We start from the raw sequence: 21,671 nt of genomic DNA, 5'->3' as shown, positions 1-21,671 counted from the left end.
CTGTCAACCAGTTCTTATGCTTTATTATACGACGTGGCATTGATTTACTCATTTTTCAAAATATTATCAGGTGACCAAAATATTATTGTTTGTATACCTCTCCTATTTTCAATACATTCAAAGATATTTCATTTTCCTAATATTGCTTTTAGATACAAAATTTTATGTAGATAATATCGTTTACATAAATAAACTCTTAATGGTGGGTGTTATGCAAGTGTTTTTTATTTCATTTTATAAAATCATTAAAAATATATTTAAAGTAAACAGTGATTCTCAACTTTGAACCTATGCAATGAAGACTCTCCGATCCATAACCGGAAACACATTGCGAGACCGAGTAAGAAATACTGACATTCGAAGCATGTGTAAGACGGAGGATATCGTGAGGTGGAGACGACAACGAAGGCGATACTGGAAGGAACGTATAAACAGAATGTCAGAAGACAGACTTCCACGTATCGCCCTCCAAGGCAACCCTGAAGGACGCAGACTCCCAGGCAGACCTCCGAAAAGATGGAAAGACAGCTGAAAGTCGACATCCCAAGAGCGCCATGCGGAGGCACAGATCCCTAGGATCTACATAAAGAAGAAGAAGAAGTGTTTCATGTCCAGACACGCGCAAAGACACTCATTTTACATAGCTCCTAAACGGTTTAATTCTTTCCGCATATACTATATGATAGACACTAATCTAAATTTGTTTCGAATTAAAATATAGCTGTAATTGTCTTATAAGTATTAATAAAAGGTCTAATTACCTCCTTTTCAACTTATAACTCAAATTGTACTTGCTTATTATTAACTTTTTTATTTTAATATTATTTTTTATTATTTTGTTGTTGTTGTTTTCTGTTAAATTAAATATTTGTAGTTTATATTAGCACATTAATCTCTTTATATTTTTGTTATCGATTGTATTTCCTTTTCAGTACCCTTTATTATGACCTAATACAAAATGTATACCCACACGCAGGCCATGCCTTTGTGGGATATTTTTTGTATTAATATAACAGTTTTTTTGTACTTGTAATTGTATTATATTGTGTAATGCAAGAAAATTTAAAATAAAGAAAGAAACTTTGTTATTTCTTACATTATGTGTCACGTTTTCTTATGAATGAGATAAGTATGTTAGTGTCAATAATTAGTACTAATGCGATTTTATCTACTGTTCGCGATTAGTGTTTAATAGGGGCAATTATTTTATCTAGCGTATCGATGCGATCTGGTTTTACATCGATACAATAAGTATAACGATTGTCGTTCATATCGACGATACAGGTCGTTATACATACGTTTATCTAACCAATGTAGGTATAATTAAAATAATAATGAATACACATTAATTTATTATTTTAAAATTTTTAAATGATACCAATTAAACCACATCAAATTAAAATAATTATATTTTTGATTTGGATTTTGTTTAATTTGAAGAACTCCATAATTTATATTTTAAATATTAAAATCAAACACTGATATTTAAAGTCTTTTAAGTTGTATATTTTATTTTTTCAAAACATTAAACGCCTTATATTGTAAAACATTGTCAATCAAACCATTGCCAAACATATTTAAAAATACTGTTATTTTACATTTATTTTGTATATTAAAAGCATTGTTAAATTAGTGGTATGGTAATATATTACCAAACCACAAAGTTAACAATGCTTTTAATTTACAAAATATATTACTGGTGAGTACAGTCAATAAAGCAAAAATGTACGAAAAACTAAGAACGAAGTTTCGCATTACTGGTTAGAATATTTATTTGTCAATATAATTAATATTTTACAAATTTTCTCTTTGTGTAAACGTTTGCATGGTGCATTATTGACAAACATTTATTTTATTTTATTTTTTTATAAATTTATGTTTAAATTCTTAAAAATAGTTAATTATAATATATTTGTGTTTATATAAGTCTTTGATGATATTTAAGTCTTGTATTGGAGTAAAATAACACTTACCTATTTTAATATTATCAGTATAATTTGAACAATAATAGTCAAAAGCCATAAAAACTTATGTCAATAGATTTTTCCTTAATTATTAATTTCTCTAAAAATTAATCTAAGTACCTGCATTGCCCATCACCTATTAAACACTTTAGCCTTATCCTTAACTATTGGTTTTTCCCATAATTGTTATTGTACTTACATATTAAACCTGATAGGACTAATTATTACCTAAGTGCCTAGAATTGTATAGCTATATAAGGGCCTTCAGTCCATTTAAAGTTCACCGTAGTTCGATAATGTCTTAATAAGGCGAAACAATGGGCACGAATTTTTATTTTTTATTTTATGTTTTTGAAATATGAAATATACAACATAGTACACACTAAAAATGAATGTTTGATTTTTTTATTTCAAATAAATATGATTTAAAATGGTGAATAAATAAAAATATACATCTTGAAAAAAATACGGTACACACATTTTGATATCTCAACATAGATGAAGAAGAATGATGATATGGAAGTCTGGATATTAACAGAACTTATAGTCTGTTATAGGCTGGATAAGTGATCACTTTACAAAAGTGTTACATTCACTATCCTACTCATGATTGAAAACCACACAAAATTTTGAAACTTCTACATATATCATGATGCTTTATGTGTATGGAGCCATCTATGGTTGGTTTGAGAAAGAATTATTTGGCACAGACCCTTTTATTTAGATTATATAAGTAAGATCTAAACCGAATTATTCTAAATACTCTGAAATGCATGAAAGCATGATTTTCAAATTCTATGCAGCTTATAATTTCACCAGATTATTTTTTTTACATGGAAGTCTGGGTATTTACAGGGCTTACAATTTGTCATGGGCTGGTTAAGTGATTACCAGACTCTTGACCAGCCTTTGATAGGACGTAAGCCATGTAAATACCCAGATTTCCAATTTCTTCTTCATCTATGATAAAATGTCAAAATATAGAAAAATAACTTCTAAAGCGGAGAAAATCCACATATCGCTCACTCCTTTCAACAACGTCATATGTCAAAAATTGTCAATTTTCAGTTGTGCATGTTTTCGGAATGTCCAGAAAATGTACTTTATCCCAGCAAAAGCGGCATATTTTTAACTTAATATTTACCCGCTACAGGGCAGAAAGTGTTGTTTTTACGTTTTGAAGAAAAGGTATTGTTTAATTTTTTTATTATAGTATATTTTTTATTTTATTATAGTATAGCATAGTAAAAACTTCAATAATTGGCTTGATATTTATTTTCAATACATTGTGTTATATTTTTAAACTTTAAAAACGTTCTCCAGAAAAATCAGGTTTTTTAATTTATGACGTTCTTGAAAGAAGTGAGCGATATGTGAACAAGGATGTGGACACACCCAAATAAAGTGAATAAATTTTATATTTTAGGATGATTCATTTCAATAAATAAATGTAAATTTAGCAAGTAAAAAGATTCACGTATATCTTCACAAAAAGCGTGCATACATAATTTTATTACGAACCTTTATTGTATATTATTTTATGCGTTTCGAAATACAAAAAAAATATATGTTTTTGTGACTAGCCTTCGACCTCCAACAGCGACTGAGAAAAACACGAAATATTTTTTGTTAACAGTGATTACGCTTGCTCTAAAAAACTCTAGCAATAATATATAAAAACATGTGTTACGTTTATTTACGGGATGCTTTGTTTTATTAAGAAGCTATTTAAAAAATTATTATAACAGAAATTTTTTGAAAATAGGTGCTTGAGGCGATACGAGGGTATAGAGTGCTATGAATGAGGACGTGGGGAAAAGGACCCAACAGCCCCTCATACTGGAAGTCCTGAAGAGGAGAAAGTGGACATGGTTGCGACATGTCCCTAGAATACCACCTGAGAGCTTTTACCTCTCATGTCTCTTTTTCCAACCCCGTTGACTGCGATTTTTTGAAGTTGGAAAAAAAAAATTAAAAATACATTTAAAATTTCGCAATAAGTGTTTGTTTCATTTGATAAGAATACCCTACAGATTCTCTGTACTGTAATCCGAATGCTCCACTAGTCCGAACAGAGTGAATTTTTGGCGTTCGGATTAAAAAGGTCCTGTTGTATTTATTAAAATCAACACGTGTTATAATACATTTTAAGTAATTAATGTATATACCAAGTAAAACTTAAATTAAATATAGAGTTTTCTCCCTAACGATTTACTTTTCCGATGACTTACAAATATTATACATTAAAAATCTTACATACTTAAAAAGTAGTAAGGTATCCTACATGGCATTGCCTTTTATACATTTTTTTTCTGCCAATAAAATATTCGTCTATTCATAACTAAATTATATCTATCATAAACTGTTTTTTTTGCAAAGCACCCAAAATTGAGTGATACATGCCATTAACTGATTATACAGTTTGTATTTTTACTTGTTAATGAGAACATCTTTTGTTCTCAAAACTAATCGTGCTTACATTAATAAACTAAAAAAAAGTAATCTTGCAATAAGCATTCAATTTTTATATTTAAATCATGTTATTCCAAAAAGTTAATGCTGACTCAATAAAAAAAACTACTAGTAAGTTTAAAATAAAATAGAGTAATGTGTATACAAAAAATAGGCATTCATGCTAACAGGGGTATTGTTCAAACCGCATAATATGATATTATGTTGAATATACAATGTATCGAATGGTACAAATTACTAGTCAGCAGTTTGCCCTATGAACTACCAACCATTGTCACTGAAGCAGATTGATTGATCGCTGGATGTAGTGAATCAGTCTTTCTTCCCTTAGTTCTGCATTCCTGATCAGGAGTAGACTATCTTTTGATAAAATTCGGATTTTGATCCAAAAAATATTAGTGGTGTTGTAGAAGGATCTTATATTGACTTGGGTGAAAGTATTTTTGCCTTAAGCTTCCATATCAAATAAAAAAATTTAACTAGCTGCATTATTTATTTTTTCATTAATTGATTCGGCAGTCGCTTTGTGGTTAAATACTATTCATTTTTAATTGAAGTACCATGTAAAACTCAAAAAAAAATCAATATTTAACAATAAAAAAATAATATTATAGAACATCGGTAGTTACAAATATATATTTTGAATCTACTCAAGCAATATAGATTATTTTATATAAGTACTGTTTTACCATTGTGTATTTTCTCAATTTTGATTACATTTAAGTACCTATGTATTTTTATTCAGATCAGTCATACTAACATTTGTTATTATTTAGTCATAGTTACATTTTTTATTAGTACCAGATTGAAAAAATGAGCTTTTATCATTATTACACTTAGCCGATGAAGGGAATTTAAATAAATTATAAATTCATCAAAATAAGGTTATGCTATTCTTTATAATAGTGCTTAGGATAGATTAATGAATGTAGAAAAAATGAGACAAAAACTCAACTGGTTTAACCTATAAAAAAAGAGACAAACATATAATCTGCTAATTTTTATACATATTTTTTAAACGATAAAATGCCTAAATATTTCGAGAATAAAGTACATAGTCTCAAATAAAAATTTCATTAAATTATTACTATAAATAAGAATAAAAAATCAGAATCGCAAAATTGTAGATATATTATTTATAATGGTTTGAAAATGTATGATGAGATACCTGAATGTATGAAGATTGAAAAGTGTCTGAAAGAATTTAGAAATAAATGTTTTGTGAACTGCAAGATGTAAATATATATGATATTTATTAAGTGTAAATAAAAGTTCGTATTAAATGTATTATAAGCTGACTGAAGAAAGATTTTTTAAAATGAGTACGATGGAAAATTACTGTTATTTTTAACGATTTTAGATTCCTTAATGTCACACTTTTTTATGAAATATGATCAAGTGGCTTCTGAGCCAATGGTTGTCAATCTCAGACTTTGGTTACTCTCCCAGATTTTTATTCTTCATTGTGCAATCATTGTATCGTTGATGCTTGATGGTTGATATACGGATAATTCGAAATTGGTGTACGCCTCTGTGCACGCATTCCATTCTATAGTACGATCATATAGTATGGATATATAAAATTCCACTCGTATTTTCTAACGTGAGAAATAAATATGCGAAAATATATATATATATATATATATATATATATATATATATATATATATATATATATATATATATATATATATATATATATATATATATATATATATATATATATATATATATATATATATATATATATATATATATATATATATATATATATATATATATATATATATATATATATATATATATATATATATATATATATATATAAAAATAAATATATTTATATATATATATATTTATATATAAATATATATATATATATATATATATATATATATATATATATATATATATATATATATATATATATATATATATATATATATATATATATATATATATATATATATATATATATATATATATATATATATATATATATATATATATATATATATATATATATATATATATATATATATACATCAATACATCAGGTACATCAATACTACAAAGTAAAGCTTTTTATTTAAATATATATAACTATTATGTTTTAACTTTTCAGTACGAGAAAAATGACTAAAACAGCGGAATATACCATTTTAATCTGAAATAATATTAAATGAGAATCATTAATGGGGAAGGAGTAAAATCATTTTGTATGGAAAAAAAATGGGCAGTAGCCAAAAGTATTGTAAGGGTGACAATATTTATGGTGTAAATGTTACATTTTCCTTAGAATACGTTTGGATTTTTCTCTTTTAATAAATCAGCAAAATATAAACATCGCTTTTATCGTCATTTCTATGATTATTAGAGTAACTGACGACGTTGAGACGTTTTCATAGAAAGATGTGGAAGGATGATAGAAGAAAGAAGAAAGCAATGAAGTTTAATATGGTTGGCAAGGGGAGGAACGGGGGGGTGAGGGGAGTAAAACGACAGATGTAGTGCTTGCATATCCTTGACGCGACACACAGAGTCGAACTGGAAAAATACTTTAAATTTAATGTTTACTCGGCAAATATCGAAAATTGATATTTACCAAATAAAACCTAACCATTATTCGGTATTTACCACTATTTTGGTATTTACCAAATATTTATTTATTTATTTCAAAACATATTACACACATAAAACATGTATACATATTATATGAGTAATTTCTATTTCTCATTTTGGGACATGGGATTAAGGTGAACATGACTAGAACACAAATAATAAAGTAACAAAAAATAATAATAATAAAACCCTTATCCGCACCCCAATGGTGCATAGGGCACTGCGTCATATAAACGCAGTGTTATCTTGATCGTTTACACATAAAGGAAAGGTGATCAGCCCTCCGCTTCAGGTACCAGTCCAGGGTAATATTGAATAAATATGACAGTGAAAAACTCACTTATATTTATTTTACCCCCCTTGGGAATCGAACCCGGGACCTCCAGAACGGAGGTCCCGGGTTCAACAAAAAATATTTTTTTAAATAACCAAAACTAATACTAATACATGGCAAAATTTAAAAACAATAAACAGGTATAATAAAGAGGCACAAGAAGCATATTTTAAATATATAAATGAGAAAACGTAAGGTAAGAAGCATATTTAAAATAAACAAATGAGAAAAAAAAATAAGGTAAAAACAAAATAAGAAAATATGACTAATCATTACATAGAACTTAATTTGGGAATGGATAGATATTACCACAAAGTGACTGCCGAATCAATCAATGAAACGGAATAATATTATTAGTAAAAAAGTAAAATTGCATTATTACCACATATAACATATATGTAATCCGATTTATTTAACACATATCGCTCACTCCTTTGAAGAACTTCATAAATCAAAAAACTTGATTTCTCAGGAGAACGTTTTTAAAGTTTTAAAATATAATACAATATTTCAAAAATAAATGTCAATCCACGTATCGAACTTTTTACTGTGCAACAGATCTTTTAAGGTAAAACCTGAAGGTTTTTTCTCAATTTGAAAAATATTTAGTATATTTACAAAAATAATTAAACAATACATTTTCTTCAAAATGCAAACACAATACTTTCTGCCCTGTGGCGGGTAAATATTAAGTTAAAAATATGTCGCTTTTGCTGGGAAATAGTATATTTTCTGGGCATTTCGAAAACATGCACAACTGAAAAATGACGATTTTTGATTTATGACATTCTTGAAAGGAGTGAGCGATATGTATTTCGAAGGTTTATGAAAAACTTTTAGCCTTTAGATGCACTCAATAATGCATTGTTTATATGGTACATACAATCAAGAAGATCAGCCCTATGCTTCAGGTTCTATAGGAATTTTAGCCATATAAATAAAAAGGTAAATGTTTATTTATTCAAAATCTTAGATCTGCTTAAGTTCTTCACCGATTACTTTGAAATTTTGGTACAACACATATGCATTTGATGAGCGCATATTTTTACATGTGACAGATTTTTTACCTGTGACCTCTAAAAACTTGTTTATTTTTAACAGATATTTTAAATCGGAATGGCAGTGCCATCTATTGGACGTCAAAGCAACAGGCTCAATTACAAACATTGCTCATGGCGGACATCGTGCTTCTCGATAGTGCATCAGTTATTTTAGATTGCATTATTGTTCCAAAGATTTTTTATGTTTTCGTTTCTTTACATACATTGTGAAGCGAAGAATATAAGAAATTTGTGCTTTCTATTTTCTTTTCCATTTACTCAGACCGAAAGAAACAAATAAGAGTGACAGAATAATTTATTTTTTAATTTTTAATCCGGTTCTGTTCCGAGCTGCCGGATTTGAACACCATCCTGCGACGAAATACAAATTTTATTTTATTAAATTCAAAAAAGCTTCTATGATTGATAGGACTACACCCCTAAGGAAAACTGCGCGACTCGATAGCGTGAAGGGTGGTACCTTACTATCTATTTCGGTAGGTATGCCAACAAACAAATTTAACCTCCATCAGAGTTATTATATTAGGTGAATATATATTGTATATATATGTATATATATATATATATATATATATATATATATATATATATAATATATATATATATATATATATATATATATATATATATATATATATATATATATATATATATATATATATATATCTGTCGATCAAACCTCCTCCCTCTACCTCCTTCCCTAAACTCCCTTCTTCCTTTGCCCTCCTTATTATCGTCTTTTGTTAATTTATGTTTCTTTTTAAATGTCAATTTGTAATTTATGTTTTTTTAAATGTTCAAGTACTATCTGCCCACTGATTGCAAACGGCTATATATGGTATCAAACGTTTTGATCAATATCACTAGTCCGTCTTTGGTCGGTTGGAAGATATTGCTTTTTAGCAATAAGCCCGCCAATGTACTTTTTATTTTCTGTACATGAAGTTTAAATAAATAAATAAATATATATTGCATATGCACATATTGTACAAATACAATATATAAATTAAAGTAAAATTCATTGTGAAAGTAATTTAGTCATGAAGTAATTTACAACATTTTGAGTTTATCCAAATACTTGTTCACAAAATCTGGATAATCTCCAATTACAGGAGTTAATTCCAGACTCCCACATTCTTCTTCATCTTTGATGAGATGTCAAAAAATAATATGAAGTAATTTATTTAAAAACTCTCCATAGTAATTTATGAAACACAAGACATCTGTTTTATCATGTAATAATAAATGTTTCCACATTTATAACAAAAAAATACTAATTATATTTTTTATTTTTTTTAATGTTTACGTCTTTCAGAATTTATGTCGAAATCGAGTGTGTTCAAATTTTTGTCCATTAAAATTTGCATCACATTAAAGTTATATTAAGATGTTTTGAAATTTAACCATATATGGAATACAACTTTCCTCGTAAATTTTTTGTCAATTATTGGTTGAATGGTGAATGTTACACGTTCTACAAAGTGATCACATCCATTTTCCTATCTCAATACACGTCTTCATATTTGATAATAATCCAACTAAACTTAACGCAGCTCTGTATGGGGCTGTTTAGAACGTAAACGCATTTATACAACCTTGTGAAATGTGTAAGGGTAAAAAATGTGTAAGGGTAAAAATGTGTAAGGTTAAGTGAAGTCTGTTATATGCTAGTGATAATGGAAAGTGATATTTTAATTTCGAGTATGGTTTTTAACTTGTCTGTTTCCTTTCAACGGTGCTTGCTTTGATTTTTCATCAGCACAGTGTTTTTAACTTAAGGACTTACTCGTAATAATATATTTCAGTAAGCGGCCGGTTGCGCTGAGAGAAAAATTTATAATGTAACTTTTAATAACGCTTTCCTTTTCTAAACTATATACATAATTATAACGAAGGAAAACTAATTTTTTCAATACAAAAATGGTGTTTAAGAAAAAAAATTTATTTAATGTTATTTGGGTTTAAAGAAAATAAAATTGCTATTTAACGTAGGGCCTCAGTGTTGAACCAGTGAAAAAAAAATAAGGCTGTGTTGTGAGATTGTATAATGCAGTATTATGCAGTATTTATTCATTGTAACTGCAGACATGGTGGAATTCAATTTTTTAATTGTTGGGTAGTATGTATATTCAAAATAAAACAAGGTAATTTGATTGATTTCTACTATTATTTACATATATTTGATAATATGTGACGCGTTTCGTCTTATTAAGACATTATCAAACATTTAGTGTTTGATGATGTCTTGTCAATAGGCAGTATTGACTAAATTCTATTCAACAATCTAACTAACTAACTAACTAACTAACTAACCATCACGCCGCTTCCCCGCAGGGGTAGGCAGAGAGAATCGAACGCCACACCACTCTGTCTTTGCAAACATTCTTTGCCTCTTCTACATTCATGCATCTCCTCATACATACTTGACGATTATTACGACTCCTGACCCGGCCGCTTTCAAGTATTTGACATACCTGATTGTGCCAAGTTTTCCTCGGTCGTCCTCTGCTTCTTTTTCCAACTACATTCGCTCCATAAATTTGTTTAACCGTTCTTTCTTCACTCATACGCTCCACATGTCCAAACCATCTCAACACACCTTTCTTAATTTTATCGATAATGCTTATCTCAGCCTTACATTCTTTCCTTATTTCATCATTCGAACATCTATCAAACATCGTTTTGCCACACATTCGTCTGAGGGATCGCATTTCGACTGCATTCAATCTGCTTTCATCCTTCTTTTGCCAACTCCATGCTTCGCTTCCATACATAAGGGTTGGAACCAGAACTCCATTGTGTACTGCTAGTTTAGCTTCCGCTGATAGATTTTTTATTTTTTTATTTTATTCAACAATCTTCTATTTAATATTGGCCTTGGTCATTATACTATTACCAACAGAAATAATTTGAGACAAGAACAGCTTATTATTTATCTTTAAAAATACCTTCTCGGTAAAAAATAATGCGAGCATTAGAAATGAAAAATAACAGTTATATTTTGTCCATACTGCGTTCTTACTTACGTACGCTATAAAAATAAATGTTTCAATTTAATTAAAAGGTTTTCCGATATAATGAATTAGGCATTGCGGCCAACAGCCATGATGGAAAATGGCGGAGGATGTTTTTTTAAAAGGAGCATAATAATAATTCATCCTCGGGCCGCGCACCTTGCAGGAAATGGCGCCAACATCCGGCCCGGAAGTGACGCCAAAAGGACGGACAGACGCACAAAGGATTGGTAAGGTGAGAAAAAAAGTGATACAAGGTATGCATAATGTCTGCCTACCATCGTATACAAATTAACTTTATTATAAAGTAACAGAAATTTAATTTCATTCAGAATGTTTCAGTATATTGTAAATAAATTTAGCAATAAAAATGAAAAGGATATTTTACGGCGTTTCTCGTGTATGTGATTATAATCCAGGATTCGGACCGAACATACAAATGAAAGAGTTTCTGATAAAAAAGCTTCTTTTATCTCACCACAGATGCATCTAGTAAATTCAATAACTGTGTATTGAGTTTGAACAATATCTATATAGGGTTTCTAAGAATTTGTGTAGTGTGGTTATCAATCAGGGTTAGAATAGTGATTGTTGCACGTGTATTAAGTGATAACTTAAACCAGCCTTTAACAGGTCGTAAACCCAGACATCCATATTGAGACATCGATAAAAAATCTGGATGTTTTATATTTTTGTTAAAGTAATTTAAATAAAATATTGGGATTGTAAATGTAAAAACTTGTTTTTTTACCACATGAGTTACATTTATTTCAACGACTAGTTTCGGAAGCTAAAGATGCTTTCATCTTCGGGTATGAATACAGACCCGAAGATAGAAACTAGTCATTAAATAAATATAGCTCAAGTGGTAAAAAAGTATTTTCATTTACAATTTCATCATGTCATGTAAAATAAGAATTACATATATTTACAAAATTTCATACTCAATTACGATAATTTTATACAGACGAGCTTTCATATTTGGCTAAAATTACAATATTCGCATCGTTTCCGTACGAATTACAGATCAAAGTGTGCGATTATTTTATGAATAATTTATCAAATTCTTCAAACAAGCCGCCGGGCAACAAGGCAATATCTCAGCGGCAAGCCGACGCCACGTGTGAGTAGAAACGGCGGTAGCAATTACACTTTACATTTTCACAATCCTGTGCAATTATCGCAACTGCATGCCACCGTAATATTATATCTAATAGCAACTAATTATTTAATTATAGTGACGAATGCAATTACATTCTGCGGAGCAATTAAACGGTTTACATTTATTACTGTTTATGTTTATTATTATTACTCGTTTATTTTTTTTTATTTAGTATTTATTGGTTTTTATAATTGTATTTTATAAAATGATTAATTGGTCAAGTAAATAAAAGTGATTTTTTTGTTGTAATATTTTTTTTTGTCCGTCTCCGTAATGTAATGGTCAGCAATAGTATCAATAAGAGAGAAAAAATATTTACTATGAACCATTTTTAATTCTGATTTTAACTAAAGTTTATCTCATTATTCATGTATGTACTTAGACAAAAACATGTCTAGATACCAACCACTATTACAGTTTCAACGTATGGGTTCCACACAAACAATGATATGACTGTTACATCAAAACTTGACATGATACAAGCTTGTCACCATATAGACTTTGAACATCAAAATTTCAGTTACAAAATCATTGTTGCCTGGTGTTATCATTTTTATTGTATTATGTGAGAGTCATTCTTAAACGAATATGTAAGGATTGTTTTAGCATATAGTTTTTTTTATCTATCATGATTTATAATTTGTTTAATATTTCCCCTGAATAAGTATTGTAATCAACAATAAATATTAAAACTGTTTTTTATTATCAACAAAGTGTTAATTTTTTGCGACGAGTTCTAACACTTAAAGTATGAGTATATCAATCGTACACTCACAGCTTTAACCACAAAATGCTACAAGTAACAAAAAATAAAAAAATTCTACCACACTTTATATAGTGTGGCAACAGCTCCTGGATACTGAAAATCGAAATATATCAGACAGGGGTTGGCCGAAATAATTCAAACAGGCACTTAAAGTGTCCGCCACTTACCGCGGAACTTAAAAGTCCCACTTGTTCTAAACATTTGTTGTCACCCCACCGGCCATAGATGTCGCTGCAATCGGCTGCGGAGATATATCTTACCGCCGGACCCTTAACAATTAGTGGTCACCCTAAAACCTGACCACCTCCCCCCATACGAGAAATATTATTTATATCTGCGCGTTAATCTCATGCGAGTTCTGTGGGCCCTTGGAGAAGTGCAGACGCAGAGTAACGTGGATGGGTATTCTGCCCTTAAAACATCCCTTATTATCTGGCTTTTCCTTTTCTATCCCGATGGTCCATAGGGCAATGTAGCCTTTCCTGAATCATAGACGGGTTCAAGCTGATTAGTCACAAACGTCAATTTCAAAATTTAAAAATTACCACTTTGAAATCTCATATTTCAAATGCGGGATTTTAATATTAACTTTGATCTGTATAAATAAAAGTGTGAATATTCGTTTGTTCAAAATCTAATTTCTAATAAAGTTATTCACCGATTAAAATGTTAACTTTACGTTGCCCGTGATAGCTAAAAATAAGTTTTTACTGCAATGGCAGTGACATCTATTGAACGTAACAGCAACACACCTAATACATTGCTTATGGTGGACAACTACCCTTACTTTTTAATGTTTCCGATTACATTATTGTTACATAGCTATTTAATATTTTTATTGCTTCACAAGCATTGTAAAACTAAACATGACATTTTTCAATGAAAAAAATATCGAGTTTTTCTCACAAATGAAATGTATCGTAAATATGTGTTTATTACATGTATATTTTTTTACTTACCGTGTAATTTCATAAACGTACTATTATTAAAAGTCAATCATTTTTACTGTTTATTAGTTCTGCATACTATTTACGTCAGTTAACATGAAAAAAAAAAAAAAAATGTCTGTCCGCCTCCGTAGTGTAATGGTCAGCATACTCGCCTACCATTCTGGAGGTCCTGGGTTCGATTCCCAGGGGGGTTTAATAAATATAAGTGATTTTTTCACTCTAATATTTATTCAAAATTACACTGGACTGGTACATGAAGTGGAGGGCTGATCACCTTTCCTTCATGTGTAATCGATCGAGATAACACTGCGTTCATATGAAGCAGTGCCCTATGCACCATTGGGGCGCAGTAAGGGATTTATTATTATATTAACATGAAAAGAAAAATTATGGGGGTATCAAAAGTGAAAAATGTATAAATACATTATTCGTAAGTACAGAGTTTATGGTAAAAAGTAAAATATGCACGAAAATACTATTTTGCGATGGGTCTAATCTTAAATTCGATAAAATCGGGTTACCAGTATGGCATATACCATATCAAGTTGACAATGATGGTTTTCCATTTCCCACTAACAAACTTGTACATTAAATAATTTGTAAATATCTTAAAATTAATTGAATAAATTTGTAAAAGTGTATCATAACTCACTTAAATAACTCACTAAACAAACTAACTTTACTAATAAATCTAACCTCACTAACAGGAATACTAACACTTGAAAGTCAAATGTAAAAAGTGTAAATAATAAATAACTTGACACTGGCTATATATAACACTCAAGATGGGTGAAAAGCCATAAAAAAGAAGAAGAAAAAGAAAACAATAATGGATAAATAATATTATCTTTAACGTCATGTATTACAAGACTGCTGTGATATTAGCAAATAACGGATGTTTAAACGTGTGTAGTTTAAATATCCATATTTTCGTCTCATTATTCATGTGTAGTGTGTACATATGATATGTTTGTAAGTACCTACATAATATGAAATAATCAACAGGTAAGTCATACATGATCTTTCCATTTTCCAGATATAATGGAATTGCTACATTAAATATTGTTTATCTAGCTCCTTACGTGATGTAACAAGAGTTGACCACACAAATTAAATGTGTTCACAACCCTCCCTCCCTTGTTCCCCACTTTCACCCTCTACAGCTCCGTAGACTCACCCTTACCCACGGCTGTGTCCCACTACATTATAAAGTATGAAGCTTAAAACTCGAGAATCGCAGAGGATGGCTTTCTAACCCTTGCCAAATGTTCTCAAATATTTTCTAAGATGGCTGAAAAATAGATGTAAATTCTAAAAAACACACGTGAGTGTTTTCTGAATAAATAAATTCTAAGATAATATATCAAAAACATTTCTATATTTATGATGTGAAAATCAGTTACATTTATTTAAACCCCCCTAAGAATCGAATCTGGGACCTCCAAGATGTTAGCCTAACGCTATAACCACTGCACTATGGATTGCAATATGTATATACTATAAACATATCAAACACTCACTCCTTTCAAGAACGTCATAAATCAAAAAACTTGATTTTTCAGGAGAACGTTTTTAAAGTTTAAAAATATAATACAATGTATTAAAAATAAATATCAAGCCACTTATTGAACTTTTTACTGTGCAACAGATCCTTTTAGGTAAAACCTGAAGGTTTTTCTCCATTTGAAAAATATTTAGTATTTAAAAAAAAATTAAACAATACCTTTTCTTCAAAATGCAAAAACAACACTTTCTGCCCTGTAGCGGTTAAATATTAAGTTTAAAATATACGGTGAGTGGTTATACACTAATTTTATTAACATTTTTGTAAAAAAATAAATAAGTAAAAATATGCCTCTTTTGCTGGGATATGGTATATTTTCTGGGCATTCCGTAAACATGCACAACTGAAAATTGACGATTTTTGATTTATGACGTTCTTGAAAGGAGTGAGCGATATGTATATGATACTGAGTTAATAATTTATTATAATGTTGGTGTGGACGGTCTCCTCTATGAAGAGATGCACGAATGTGTTAGGGGCGAAGAATGTTAGTAAAAACAGAGTAGTCTGACGTTCTATTCTCTCTTATTGCTCTTGCGGGGAAGCGGCGTGATAGTTAGTTAGTTATATAAGTAAATAAAAACTAGTAATAGATAATAATATCAAAGTTACTAGTGTTAAAAGCAGTGTCGATCACCAACATGAAAGGATTGACCCCGTAGTATTTTGTATTGACAAAAATAGAGTGATTACTTGATTTTCTAAAGTACGTTCCGTATATCTTCGTCAAACCGTTATACGTACCCGATGGTGCATGGGTTACTGCATCGAATTAACGCAGTGTTCTCTTGATCGTTACTTGCATGAAAGCAAGGCAATCACTCAATCAAGTCCAGTGTTATATCAAATAAATATTAGAGTTAAAAAACACTTTTATTTTTTTGACCCCTTCCTGGGAATCGAACTCGAGATCTCCAGCATGGCAGTTAAACATGCTAACCGTTACACGACGGAGACTAAGAAAAATATGTATAAACATATATCAAAATAGTTATTTTATTCGATCCGCAAAGTAAGAAATCCGGATGATACGAGGTTCTACCGTATTATTTTTTTAAGGAGAAACATTTGTGTTTTTGTTATTTACACAAATATTTCAATTTCATACTATTTCTGTGAGCGTAAGCGGCTCATTATTAGAAATAGACATTAAATTGTGGTAGAGTGGGTTCGAACCGAGAAACTCTGACTTCTGAGTCCGCGACACCAACCACGGGACCACAACCTGACACATGTTTGTTGGGTGCATGTCGTACAGTTTGGGAAGGCTTGTCGCTGGGTGCCCCGTGTGTCACTGGTCAGTAGCGAAGGCCGCAGGGGGGGCCATGCCTCACCCGACAGCAATAAACCTGTCTTGAGACAGCCGTGGCGCCCCCCGGTATAATTTATACACCCGCAAGCACTTTATCGGAGGACACCGCAGCATATTTCACTAGTGTTCTCCAGCCCTTAAAGAACTTATATTATGTCGATACTTTTACTTATCGCGAAAAAAATAAGGGATCACGTACAAAATGTGAGTGATTATTTTTCTGTACTATTTGTTGATTTCAAAGGTGATTGAAAACTGAAAATTTCTCCAATTTAAACGAATATATGTTACTAATCTAACAAAATCTCTAGGCTAGGGTATTTGAGCTGTGTACTCCAGACTAATTGGTTGTTAGACGTCTTACGCTTTGATCAGTCACATCTGCTATGGGTAAAGTGATCTAACCATCACGCAACCAAGGCACTTAATTTGGGGAACGTGCCTTTGCTGTTGCGGGCCCAACAGAATGGTATTCTCTTCCACCAGTAATAAGAGACAGTGAGAGTAAGATGATCTTTAGAAAAATACCAAATACGCCTTCGCATGTTTAATCATTTTTACACACACACACACACATATATATATATATATATATATATATATATATATATATATATATATATATATATATATATATATATATATATATATATATATATATATATATATATATATATTTAAAGAGCCACCAAATGGTGCATAGGGCACTACGTACCATAGATGAAGTGTTATATTGATTGATAAATTCATGAAGAAAAAGTGATCAGCACTGCACTTCAGGGACAGTCCAAAGGAAATATTAAATGAATACATATTAGGGTGAAAAATGTCCATTTAGAATCGAACTCAGGACCTACAAACGTGTTGACCATTACACTATGAAGGCAGATAAAACTACTGCTTTTACGAACCCATATTTTTTTAAGATTATACATAAATATTTGAACAAAATGAAACCAATTTTTTATTTCTTTAAATTATATTTCTTATGATGTATGTAATACTTCGACGAATGTATTACGTATTTAAATAAATAAAATGAATTGTACAACGTAAAATGTGTTATGGTTTCTTTTGTGTCATATTCTTCTGCAAGAAAACGAATGACAATTAGTTGCTTGGGATGTATTTTGATCTTACTACCATTCATTTTTTTTTTAAATAATCATTTAAGTTATTTTTTACGATTTAAAACTCAAAAGCCTTCAAGGAGAACTATCCAAACAAAGAACAACCACCATCTTGACCATGAATAAGAGGCGATGTGGAATCTTCACAGTCCGCTACGTCTGATGAGTCATATCAGACAATCATGGGAATGATAATTAATCGTGGTAATATAAATACTTCTCTGCTCTACTCAAATATTCAGATTTACAATACAAACCGCCTCGCCTTCTAATGTGAGCTACTCACTGTTATAAACAAACTGCACACTGAAAGGGTTATCATTTGTTTTTAAAATTGATTCGTCGGTTACTAGTAGGGGAAAGGACCGTACCTTGGGCCTTTTTTTCAAAGTCTCATAAAATGGTTAATTTATAAAGTACGTAAAAACGTATTGAATGGAATAGATAGGTTATTTATAGTCAAATTGTTAGAAGATATCATATGCTTATCATGCATAGTATACACAGGAATGACATTTTACAAAACCTCTTTTCTTGGCCCAACGTACGATACGGTCCCGTACCATAATTTCATACTTAAGAGTGTCAGGATTAAACTAAGTTTTCCATAGATCCTAAATAAAATAAAGTAATGCCAAATAATAGACTTTTCAGACTCGTTCTGATTCGAGATTTACGTTGCTGAGAGCTCCAGTGTTTTAAATACCGTTCAATGTCTTAGCAACTGCTTTCGAATCGAGTTTCTTCTTTTCTATTTAGTTTTACAAAGGGGTATCATTCTAAAAACCTATCGTCCAAAAATGATAGCGATTTTATGCCATCAGTACAAATGTTAAGAAGATTTTTAGCTGATTTATATATATTAAAACACTCATGAAAAATAACAATTTTTGAGTTTATTAACGCAAACATGACTAGTTTCGAGAACTGCTAATGTTTTTTTTAACATGTGAAATACAAACAGTTTGTATTGTCACCTTTTGAGAACATCACTTGTTTTCGTAGTCTCATAGTTAACTTAAAAACCCTTATCCGCACCCCAATGGTGCATAGGGCACTGTGTCATATAAACGCAGTGTTATCTTGATCGTTTACACATGAAGGCAGGGTGATCATCCCTCCGCTTCAGGTACCAGTCCGTGGTAATATTGAATAAATATTACAGTGAAAAAATCACTTATATTTATTTTACCCCCCTTGGGAATCGAACCCGGGACCTCCTGATCATTACACTTTGGAGGCGGACATATACGGTCTCATAGTGTTGTTAATAAACTAAAAATTGTTTTTATACAAATGACAAAATGATGATTTATGACAAAATATAAAAATAACTCCCAAGTAGAAAAGCCCACATAAAAAAGAGCAATGATTTTCATTATTAGTGCGCCGATATGGTTGAATTTTATTTAGTTATGGTTTGAGTATCAAGTATCATGAAAAAAAATGTTTGTTAAAAAATATTAATTCCTAACGAATGGTTAAATTTTTGAACCGAAAATACCCCTTGCTTGACCTCAAATTCACAATTTACTAAGCTTTTTGGTAAATTACGTTTTTTAAGATAAAGCAAACACCTCGAACTTATTTGAATTTCAGCATGAATGTTTACCCTCGGTCTGGGACATAGGTGTAGTGGGGTTCCCGCCTTATTTATTAAGGATTATGTCGCTTTCTAGTGTCAACATGACACTAATATTAAAATGGCTTATTCGGGTGTGTTTTATTAGCCCACTTGTCGTTAGACCATTATTATTCTCAACTGGTAATTGAAATTGGTTCCGACCAAAGTTTTGTATTACAATTTTGAGAGAAAAAGCATTTGACTGACTTATACGAGTACGTTTTAGCGGTTTATAGATTGAGTTGACTTATTAAATGTTCTTGGTAAAAAATAAAATTAACATTCTATGTATGTAACTAGTGATGGAATATTCTGATTCAAAGATCTTGTGTTTTCACTTTGTAACAGTTAAAATCTTATATCATCTATCATAATAACATAGATTTTTAATTAAATTTAAATATTTGATGAATATATAAATACATACATAAATTCATAAACAAATTTAACATTTGTTGTCCCGTGGTTAGTGTCGTGGACTCTTGAGTCAGAGTTTCTGGGTTCGAACCCACTCTACCACAATTTGATACCTATTTTTAATAATGAGCCGCTTATGCTCAAAGAAATATTGTGAAATAGAACAATTTTTGTAAATAATATAAACAAAAATATGTATAAATATTTTTTAAATATTTTTTTTGAAGAGACATATGTACATATGAAGGTATCAAACCACCTTATATCTTGTAGGCAAAGTTCTTTTTAAATACGTTTTTTAAACATCCAATGTTACCCCCTTACCGTTACATAGATAAGTTTATCGGAATTTATTATTTTTTAAAAGAGGAATATTTGTGTTTTTATTATTCACACAAAATATTTCAATTTCATACTATTTCTGTGAGCCTAAGCAAATCATTATTAGAAATAGGCATCAAATTGTGGTAGAGTGGGTTCGGACCGAGGAACTCTGACTCAAGAGTTTGCGACACTAACCACGGGACCACAACCAGACACAATTTCGATGTAAAGCGAAACTACAGTTGTAAACAGAAAACAAACAAATTGTTACCCACGAAAACTTGAACGATCGGTAAGAGAAAGTATAAGGTCTAGTATAATATGTCGAGACAAAAAAGATCACTAGTGATAGTCAGTAAATTATAGAAAAGGAAGAGAAGTGTATCAAGAGGAGAAATACGCTATGAATGAATTTTGCAAGAGTGAAAAATGATAAAAAGATTGATAGGTAATGACTCGAATTCCTTCTACTAAAACAATATGTAATACTAAAACGAAACAATTTTTTTATTATGAAAATAATGTTCACATAAGTTGTGAATGTAGCCAGTGGTGTGTTATTTTATTCCTTTTTTATCTTTCAATTTATTTAATATGTAATAGTTACTAAAAAGACATCAATTTAATTTATTTAGACTTATCTAGATATTTCTACTTTTAACATAGAAATTTTATTCTAGTATGACTCTGTACCTCTCCAAAAAAGAGACTTAGCTCTTGTGCTTGGGGAGGGACTTACATTCAATATTTATTGTTTAGATATACTTAATTGTTGTGGTTTTTTTTTCAATTTACATGCATAAAAAGCATTTAATATATTTGTAAGAATTTTTATATCTTGTACTTTTTATATCTGTAGGAAGGATATTAAAAAAATTGGTTCCCAAATATTTGATGTTCTTTTGGAATTATTAGGTATTGCATTTCGTTACTGAAATTTCGGTTCGGGATCTCA

This window comes from Brachycentrus maculatus, unplaced genomic scaffold (assembly GCF_059751285.1).
Source record: "Brachycentrus maculatus isolate JH-2025_06_01 unplaced genomic scaffold, ASM5975128v1 h1tg000037l, whole genome shotgun sequence".
Classification (NCBI taxonomy): domain Eukaryota; kingdom Metazoa; phylum Arthropoda; class Insecta; order Trichoptera; family Brachycentridae; genus Brachycentrus; species Brachycentrus maculatus.
Note: the sequence above shows the minus strand (reverse complement) of the source record.